This window comes from Triticum aestivum, chromosome 1A, assembly GCF_018294505.1.
Source record: "Triticum aestivum cultivar Chinese Spring chromosome 1A, IWGSC CS RefSeq v2.1, whole genome shotgun sequence".
Classification (NCBI taxonomy): domain Eukaryota; kingdom Viridiplantae; phylum Streptophyta; class Magnoliopsida; order Poales; family Poaceae; genus Triticum; species Triticum aestivum.
Window position 1 is genome coordinate 122,109,998 of NC_057794.1, and position 11,372 is coordinate 122,121,369.

Sequence of the window (11,372 nt, forward strand, 5' to 3'; positions counted from 1 at the left end):
GAGAAAACTCAAATATGAAAATAACGAAATCCCCAACTCTCTCCGAGGGTCCTTGAGTTGCGTAGAATTTCTAGGATCAACCAAAATGCAATAAAATATGATATGCAATGATGATCTAGTGTATAACATTCCAAATTGAAAATTTGGGATGTTACAAACCTACCCCCCTTAAAATGAATCTCGCCCTCGAGATTCAGGTTGGCTAGAAAATAGGTGAGGGTGGTCCTTCAGCAATTCTTCCTCTCGTTCCCAGGTGGCTTCATCCTCCGTGTGGTGGCTCCACTGAACTTTGCAAAACTTAATAACCTTGCTGCGGGTGACTCGGCTGGCATACTCAAGAATCTTGACTGGTTTCTCCTCATAGGTCAAATCACTGTCCAACTGAATCGCTTCCAGCGGCACTGTGTCTCTCAGCTGTATATCAGCCATCTCTGCGCGACACTTCTTCAACTGGGAAACGTGGAACACGTCATGAACTCCTGACAATCCTTCGGGCAATTCCAACTTATAAGCTACTTCTCCCATACACTCCAAAACCTTGTATGGGCCTACAAAACGTGGCGCTAATTTTCCCTTAACTCCAAAATGCTTAACTCCTCGAAGTGGAGATACTCGAAGATAAACTCGATCTCCGACTTCGTAAACTGTCTCCTTGCATTTTGAATCTGCGTAGCTCTTCTGCCTGGACTGGGCTACCTTGAGCCTATCGCGGATCAATTTTACTTTCTGTTCAAACTCCTTAATCAGATCCAATCCAAACAACTGGCCGTCTCCAACTTCATCCCACGACAATGGGGTCCTGCACCTCCTTCCGTACAAGGCTTCGAAAGGGGCCATCTTCAAACTGGATTGATAATTGTTGTTGTAAGAGAACTCTGCGTATGGCAAATTCTCGTCCCAACTAGATCTGTAATCTAGCGCACAAGCTCTCAGCATATCCTCCAAAATCTGATTGACCCTCTCGGTCTGTCCATCTGTCTGCGGATGGAAAGCTATACTAAACTCTAGTCTGGTACCCAAAGTTTCATGCAACTGATTCCAGAACTTTGAGGTAAACTGGGTTCCTCTATCTGATATAATGCTCCTTGGAACTCCATGCAGACATACGATCCTGGTCATGTATATCTTTGCCAACTTGGCACTAGTATAGGTAGTCTTCACGGGGATGAAATGAGCTACCTTTGTCAAACGATCGACTACAACCCATATCGAGTCATAGCCTGAACGTGTTCTAGGCAATCTTGTAATAAAATCCATGCCTAACTTATCCCACTTCCATTCGGGTATCGGCAATGGCTGTAGCAATCCCGCTGGCTTTTGATGCTCTGCTTTTACTCTCTGACATACATCACAAACTGCTACGTACTCTGCAATATCCTTCTTCATTCCGGTCCACCAGAAAGTATCCTTCAAGTCCAAATACATCTTGCTATTTCCTGGGTGAATCGAATATGGTGAATCATGGACCTCTTGTAGAATTAACTTCCTGATCTCTGGGTCATTAGGCACATAAACACGGTCTTCAAACCATAAGGTATCGTGCTCATCCTCACGAAATCCTTTAGATTTTCCTTTGCTTATATTCTCCTTAATAGAAGCAATCTCCTTGTCAGTCCTTTGAGCTTCTCTGATCTTATCCATCAAAGTAGACTGAATCTCCAATGCTGCTACATAGCCTCTCGGGACTATCTCCAAACATAGCTCACGAAGATTTTCTGCTAACTCTCTGGGTAAGTCTCCCATCATTAAGGTGTTGACATGACTTTTACGGCTCAACGCGGCAGCTACTACGCTAGCCTTTTCGGGGTGATAATTCAATCTCATATCATAATCCTTGATGAGCTCCAACCATCTCCTTTGCCTGAGATTCAACTCCTTCTGCGTGAAAATATACTTCAAACTCTTATGATTGGTGTACACCTCACAATGGTTTCCAATGAGAAAATGTCTCCAAGTCTTCAATGCATGCACTACAGCTGCTAAGTCCAAATCATGCGTGGCATAATTTAACTCATGAGGCTTAAGCTGTCGTGAGACATATGAAACAACTCTTCCTTCTTGCATAAGCACTGCTCCAAGTCCTCGACGTGAAGCATCACAATACACCTCATAATCCTTGGTCTGATCTGGCAAAATCAACACTGGTGATGTAACCAAACGTTTCTTCAACTCCTGAAAACTGGCCTCACATTCCTCAGTCCATATGAACTTGGTACCCTTCTTCAACAACTCCGTCATAGGCTTCGCAATCTTTGAGAAATTTTCAATAAACCTCCGGTAGTATCCTACGAGTCCAAGAAAACTCCGGATCTCTCCAACTGTTGTTGGCGCTTCCCAATTTGTCACAGTGTCAACCTTAGCGGAATCTACTGCTATACCTTCTCCAGATATAACGTGTACGAGAAATCCAACTTCGTTCAACCAAAACTCACATTTGCTAAACTTGGCATATAACTGATGTTCTCTGAGCTTACCAAGTACCAAACGCAAATGCTCCTTATGCTCCTCTTCATTCTTCGAGTAAACCAGAATATCATCAATGAACACTACGACGAACTTATCCAAAAACTCCATAAATACTTTGTTCATCATGTTCATAAAATATGCAGGTGCGTTAGTCAGACCAAATGACATAACGGTATACTCGTACAACCCATACCTGGTGGTAAAAGCCATCTTAGGTATATCCTGTTCTTGAATCTTCAAGTGATGGTATCCTGATCGCAGATCGATCTTGGAAAATACCTTAGCTCCTTGCAATCGATCAAACAGATCATTGATCATTGGTAGTGGTTACTTGTTCTTGATGGTTACTTCATTCAATCCTCGATAATCAACAGCCATCCTTAACGATCCATCCTTCTTCTCCACTAGAAGTACTGGTGATCCCCAAGGTGAAGAGCTTGGGCGGATATAACCTTTATCCAGTAACTCCTTAATCTGCTTCTTAAATTCTTCCAAATCCTTTGCGGGCATCCTATACGGTCTCTTAGATATTGGCCATGTGTCTGGCAAAAGCTCAACCAAAAACTCAATATCTCTATCCGGTGGCAATGCCTGGCAACTCCTCTGGAAATACATCCGGGAAATCCTTCACTACTGGTACTTCCTCCTGCACAACTCCTATTAAGAAATTTACTGGAGTCCTCTTCGGCACATGCCGGGATACATACTTGATCCTTCTTCCTTCTGGGGTGGTAAGCAAAATTGACTTACTGGCGCAATCGATGTTTCCTCCATACATCGACAGCCAATCCATACCCAGGATTACATCCAGACCTTGTGATTCCAAAATGATCAAATCCGAGGGAAACACATGCCTACCTATACTCAATGGCACTTGAAAACATCCCTTACTAGCCATATACTCCGCTCCTGGTGAGCTTACTAGCATAGGTGTTCTAAGAACTTTGGTGGGAAGATTATACTTATCCACAAATCCCCTTGATATGTATGAATGCGATGCACCAGTATCAAAAAGAACGAGTGCAGTAAATGACTTAACCAAAAACTTACCGATTACTGCATCCGGCTGCTCTTCAACCTCCTCCACGTTAACGTGGTTCACTTGTCCCATGTTGAAAGGGTTTGGCTTCTTCCTCGAGCTTCCATTGCCATTTCCATTCTGGGATTCAGGACATTCATTGGCATAATGTCCCATCTTCTGGCACTTGAAACAAGTGACTTAGCTCAGGTCTCTCTTGGCTGGGGTTGATGGGTTGGTGCGGTTCTGGCCGTTGCTTCTCCATTCCCATTACCATTCTTGGTGCCATTGTGATTGTGCGAGCTACCTCCTCCATGGGTATGCTGAAAATGTCCTCCCGGTCTAGGGGTAAAACGTGGCTTCTGCTGAGCTCCTGAATTGTACTTCCCTTGTCCATACTTCCTCTTGCAGTTCTCAATCTGCTGCTGCTTCCCTTCAATCATGAGAGCACAGTCTACCAACTCCTGGTAGTTGTTGAAGGTTGCTACCATCAACTGCATGCTCAGCTCATCATTCAGTCCTTCCAGAAACTTCTCCTGCTTAGCTGCATCCGTAGCAACGTCATCTGGGGCATAACATGCTAACTTACTGAAGTCCTCCACATACTGGCCAACTGTCCGTCCTCCTTAGCGCAAGTTGCGAAACTCTCGCTTCTTCATGGCCATAGCTCCTGCTAAAACATGGGCAGTACGGAAAGCCTGCTGAAAATGGTCCCATGTGACAGTGTCGATAGGGAAAGTGGCGGTGAAATTCTCCCACCATGATGTTGCAGGTCCTTCAATCTGATGTGCGGCAAACTTCACCTTTTCCGCATCTATGCATCCTGTTGTGGTCAACTCCCTTGCTGTCTTGCGGAGCCAATCATCTGCTACTATCGGCTCGGTGCTACTGGAAAACACCGGTAGATATAGCCTAAGAAAACGGGCTAAGTGGTCAACAGGTGGTGGTGGTGGTGGGTTGTTGTTGTTGTTGTTCCCCTGATTCTGATTCTGGACTAGCAACTGCATCAATGTGTTCTGCTGCTGGATCACCTGGGTGAGCTCCGGTGGGAAGGTAAATCCGGGGTCACGTCTCGGAGGCATCTGAGGGTTTAGAAAAGATGAGATTTAAGAATAGAGAGGGGTCTAGAGAGAAAACACTACCCATATGGACATGAGGCAAAAGCAAACAATTCACTTCATTCAATCAAACAAGGCATACAATCGATCTAACTATCGCAAAAGTGCTTGGACTACTATATTTACATGGTGGACTACTACTACTGATGGGATGGTCTACTAGAAATATTCTTCGGTTGCAGACTCCATGATATCTATTCCTGCTTCATCAACATAGTCATCATCGCTATCATTTGGATCCGAGTCGGTGTCGTCGATGATGATGTAGTCTTCCGGGCGAATCTCCTTGGGTTCTTCGTCTTCTTCTACTGGTGTAGGGCCTCCCATAAGTATTCCAATCTTCTTGATTAGATCGTCATTCTTCTCCACTAGTACTTCGATTTCCTCTTCATAATCTTCACGTGTAGCCTTGAGTTCTTCCTCCAGTTCCTTGATTCTTGTCCTCGCCTTCTTCAGATCTATCATGTCGGCGCACATCTGGTTCTCCTGACGTCGAATGTGCTGGTTTAACTCCTGGATAAAAGCTGCAATTGATCTATCCTTCCTGGTGCTGATCATTTCCCAGTGCTCATCTCGGTGCCCACAAATCTGGTAGATAGTATCCTTGAGATCATTGCGGTAAACTTCTCCAATGCGTCCCATGGCGATGTGAGCTGCCATGCTCTTTCCTAGACTCCAGGTTGGTGCATCAAAAGAAAACTCTACGGGCTCAGTGACTGGCATGAACGTCCTTCCAGGAACTTGAACTTGAATCATCCAGTGCTCTTCTTCAGGTAAATTGGCGTTGTAAGTCCCGGTGAAGCTTGGTACTCCTATGTTCAAATATCTAGTGACTTCCTTCAAGTGACGTCCAAAGGGTGTATCTTCATCCGGTTGCGTGAACTTTTCCTTGCATTCACCCTCCTAAAAGAGTAGAAAAGATGAGGAGTCAGAATGAGAAGAGAGAGTAGTGATCTAGGGCTTTAGCTTAGTGGTCGTGTTCTACAGTCAGCGTGTGCTCTGATACCATCTTGTAGCGACCAGACCTCAAACGGTCCAGTCTTTGTGCTCAGGTGTCATCCCTGGATCAGTAATGCTGACACCACACAGTACTTGAAGGATTTATAACAGAGTAGCAATCACACACTTATTACATCGAGTGTCTCAAAAGAGAACTTATTACAATAAATATGACTTAAGGCCATCTAATAACGATACTAGCGGAAGGCTTGGAAGATAAGTGAGTCCATCAACTCCAATGGCATCACTGAGTATAGAACCACGACCTAAAAACACCTTACTCGTCGTCTGAAAAGTCTGCAACATGAACGTTGCAGCCCGAAACAGGCCAGCACATGGAATATGCTGGCAATGTAACACATAGAGAGTAATGGAAGATTAAAGCTATTCTACATGCATATATGGCTGGTGGAAAGCTCTATGGTTACAGTTTTGCGTAAAGCCAATTTTTCCCTACTTCAAAGGAATAAATTTTATTTAACTATCATGGTAGTTGTTAAACATTGAGAGTGTAGACACGCTCTCAATCCCAATTAAGCATCAACATTAAAACCCAACAAATTAATTAGAGTAACATGATGAGATTCACATGATAATCCAAGTACTAAATACTCAAGATGTCCATAACTGGGGACACGGCTAACCATGATTAGTTTATACACTCTACAGAGGTTTGCGCACTTTTCCCCACAAGACTCGATCTCCTCCGTTGGGATTCTCGCACTACATGATGTTTGAGAAATGGATGACCGAGACATAGTCTTTCAGAAGCGCTCACACCTTACGATCGGGTAGACCGTTACACCTACTTTCCCCTACATCTGCTCGTCTACCACTGTAAGAGTTCGCACAACTTAATCAACTATGCTAGAGCCCATAGTAGCTTGTGGCTGCACACGGAAGTTTCTAGTATGAATAATCTCATGATCCCTTTGAGCCTGGGTGGTGGTCCAAAAAAAAACATGCAATCGCTGGAATACCCAGGTGCCTCAATCCACCCAGATGTGTATTTAAGTTGCCACCTTAGATAAACCATTAATTTAACAAACTCACATCTATCGTGGATACACTCACCCAATCCACATCTACTAGCATAGCATGGCATAAGCAAACGTAGAAGTAACTCCCAAAGGTCTGATAATAAACAGGTAATAGGTACTACCTCAACTACTTCCCAAACCCACAATTTAATTATATCCTAATCGTGCAATGTGTGAGGTTTGATCTAATGCAATAAAAACTGGGTAATAGGAGGTATGATCAAAGTGTTACTTGCCTTGCTGATGATCCGGGAAACCTAGCGATTTGAAGTAGCAAGTGACGCACTTCGGGTACTCTATCGCAAAAAAACAAGCATACAATAAGTACTCAACTAATGCACATGTAAAACTCAAATAAGAGATCTAACCAGAAAGTTCAACTTAAGAACCCCGGTTGGTAAAAAGAACCAAATCGAACAAAGCAACGAAAGACAAACGGCAAAAGAAACAGGCTTCGTTTACTATTCTGGATCTAGGGAAATTTTTACAGAGGCAAAAACTTGTTTGAGTTGGTTAAACGGAAAGAGGGTTTCAAGATGAAACTCTAGGCGCTTGAATCGCCTGATTCCGATAAACGAGCTAGAAGTTATACTAGAACGAAAATCGGATAAGGAATCGCGATCAGAAAAATCGCGGATTTAATCCGATAAAAAGAAAACGACGAATGGATTAACGAACGAACGTTCATTATCTGGATCTAAACGATGAACGCGTCGTTAAAACAAACGAACGAGCTAATGCTCGCTAATTAAACTAAACCGGAAAAAATCGATCTATCTAAAAAACGGATCTAAAAAAACTGACGAAAAACCGAACGGAAAACCGAATGGTTTTCTCGAGGAAAACCGCCGGCGGCGGGGCAGCGGTCAACCTCTGGCGAGGCGGCAGCTCCGGCGGGCGGCGGCTCCGGGCGGCGGCGGCGTGGGGCGGCGGTGCGGCACGGGGCGGCGGTGTGGCGGCTCAGCGCGCGAGGCGCGGCGGCGGCGCTAGGGTTTGGGGGCGGCTCGGTCTGGGCTCCCCCGGCTTATAAGGCTGGCCGGGCTAGGTGTCCTGGTCGGACACGGCCCGATAGGTCGGTTCGCGTTTTTTTAAAAATAATTACGCTCAGAAAAAAAACAAAAGGAATACTAAACGGACTCCAAAAATCCCGAAATAAATTTTCCCCGGCTTTTAAAATCAAGCCGCACAGGATGAACATTTATTTGGGGCCTAAATGCAATTTTGAAAAATGCGTATTTTTCCTAAATTCAAATAAAATAGCAAATAAAACCAAAATAAAATCTTATTTGATTTTTTATTAAATCCTCAATATTTCTTTATTTTGGGAAAGTCATTTTATTCCCTCTCTCATATTTTTGTAATAGAAATAATTGAAGATAAAATAAATAAAATCAAATGATCCTATTTCCAAAATTTGAGAAAACTCAAATATGAAAATAACGAAATCTCCAACTCTCTCCAAGGGTCCTCGAATTGCGTAGTATTTCTAGGATCAACCAAAATGCAATAAAATATGATATGCAATGATGATCTAGTGTATAACATTCCAAATTGAAAATTTAGGATGTTACAAGTTACGAGCAAGATTAAATTGTATAGTTTTTGATAGATAGATCGGACAAAAATACAAAATAAAATAAATAAGTAATTGCATCTACTACTATTACTCCACACATCGACCGCTATCCAGCATGCATCTAGTGTGTTAAGTTCATGGAGAAACGGAGTAATGCAATAAGAACAATGACATGATGTAGACAAGATCTATTCATGTAGGAATAGACCCATCTTGTTATCCTTAATATCAAAAATCAATACGTGTCTTGTTTCCCCTTCTGTCACTGGGAAAAAATACCGCACGACCGAACCCATCACAAAGCACCTCTTCCCATGGCAAGAAAAATCGATCTAATCGGCCTAACTAAACCGAAGATTCAAAGAAGAAATATAAGGCTATAAGTAAGCATGCATATAAGAGATCAAAACTCAAATAACTTTAATGGATAAAATAGATCTGATCATAAACTCAAAGTTCACCAGATCCCAACAAACACACCGCAAAAAGAGTTACATCAAATAGATCTCCAGGAGACCATTGTATTGAGAATCAAAAGAGAGAGAGAGAGAGAGAGAGAGAGAGAGAGAGAGAGAGGAAGCCATCTAGCTACTAACTATGGACCCGTAGGTCTATAGTGAACTACTCACGCATCATCGGAGAGGCACCAATGAGGATGATGAACCCCTTCGTGATGGTGTCTAGATTGGATCTAGTGGTTCTGGAACTTGCGGCAACTGGATTATGTTTCGTCCGACTCCCCTAGGGTTTTTGGATTTTCGGGGTATTTATAGAGCAAAGAGGTGGTGCAGGAGGCCACCAAGGTGGGCACAACCCACCAGGGCGCGCCCAAGTGGGTTGTGCCCCCTCGGGGCACCCCTCTGGTACTTCTTTGTCCCATCTTGTGTCTTCTGGTCCAGAAAAAATCTCCAAAAAGTTTCGCTATGATTGGACTCCGTTTGGTATTGATTTTCTACGAAGTAAAAAACAAGCAAAAAACATCAACTGGCACTGGGCACTATGTCAATAGGCTAGTCCCAAAAATGATATAAAGTTGCTATAAAATGATTGTAAAACATCCAAGAATGATAATATAACAGTATGGAACAATAAAAATTATAGATATGTTGGATACATATCAGCATCCCCAAGCTTAATTCCTGGTCGTCCTCGAGTAGGTAAATGATAAGAACAGAATTTTTGATGTGGAATGTTGCCTAACATGTTCATCACATATTCTTTTGTTTTGTAGCATGGACATATGGGCTTTTATATGGTTCAAAGCAATAGTCTAGTTTTGACATGAAGATTTCAATACTCAAGCGTATCAACAAGCAACCATGTATTCTAAAATGTCAACACTAAAGCAAGTTATCCCTAGCCCATTATGCCCAATCATTGATCTATTCATGAAACACACTCGCATATTAGCTACATCCAATGCTCAAGTATGATCATAGTGCCCCTTAGTTGGTGATTTATAAGAGAAGATGGAGACTCAAATAAAAATAAAAATTGCATAAAGTATATAGAAAGGCCCTTTGAGGAGGGAAGTAGGGATTTGTAGAGGTGCCAGAGCTCAAATTGGAAAAATAGAGATAAAACATTTCGGGTGGCATGCTTTTCCTGTCAATGAAAACGACCGAGTAATTCCCAACACTTTCCATGCTAGATATATCATAGGCGGTTTCCAATCAGAAAATAAAGTTTATTCCCTTTTCCACCATAATTTCACAATCCATGGCTAGCCGTATCCACGGGTACCATCCATACCAACACTTTCCAAGGAATTTATTATTTGACAACATAAAGTAAATTCATTTTTCATTTCGGGACTGGGCATCCCTAATACCTTTGTCGTACTCTCATGCAATGACAAGTGAATAAACACTCATCTTGAGAATAGTACATCTAGCATGGAAAATATTGGCCACCCCCTGTCGCTTCATGAGCGGTACGAGCACACAAAAAGGAAAATTATTTTGAAAATTAGAGATGGCACATACAAATTTGCTTAGAACGGGACAGGAATACCGCGTATAGGTAGGTATGGTGGACTCATGTGGCAAAACTGGGTTTAAGGATTTTGAATGTACAAGTAGTAATCCCACTTGGTACAAGTGAAGGGTGGCAAAAAGATTGAGAAGCAACCAACCAAGAAACAAAAAATCACATAAGTGAGCATTAAGCATAACTAACACCGAATAATGCACCACAAGTAGGATGTAATTTCATTGCATAACTATTGACTTTCATGCTTGCATAGGGAATCACAAACCTTAACGCTTCTTACTAAAGCATGATTACTCATCAACATGACTCACATATCACTATCATCATATCTCAAAACTATTACAAAGAATCAATTTTTTTTGTCCAATGATCTTCATGAAAGTTTTTATTATATCCCTCTTGAATATATGTCACTTCGGGACTAGTTTCATATGTTTCTTTTGATAGCTCAAACAAATTTAAGTGAAGAACATGAGCATAAAAAAATTCATCTCTCGAAATAATATAAGTGAAGCATGAGAGAATTTCTTCAAAATTGTACTAACTCTCAAATAAATCTAAGTGAAGCATGAGAGAATTTCTTCAAAAATATTAAATCACACCATGCTCAAAAAGATATAAGTGAAGCACTAGAGCAATTCCATAGCTCAAAGAATTTAAGTGAAGCACATAGAGCAATTCTATTAAATCATAGCATATTTTTGGCTCTCCCAAATAGGTGTGCTCAGCAAGGATACTTGTCACAAAAAAATCAAAACAAGCAAATACTCATATAATACAAGAGACTCCAAGCAAAACTCATGATATGTGACGAATAAAAATATAGCTCCAAGTAAAATACCGATGGTCGTTAGAAGAAAGAGGGGATGCCACTTGAGGGGGGGTGCCACTTGGGGCATCCCCAAGCTTAGTTGCTTGTTCCTCTTTGGATAATAACTTGGGATGCCATGGGGCATCCCCAAGCTTAGGCTCTTCTTACTCCTTATTCCTTCATCCATCGTGATCTCACCCAAAACTAACTTCAATCACACAAAACTCAACAAAACATTCATGAGATCCATTAGTATAACAAAGCAAATCACCACTCTAAGTACTCTTGAAAACCCATTCATATTTTATTTTTGCATTATATCTACTATATTCCAACTTTGCTATGGCTTATA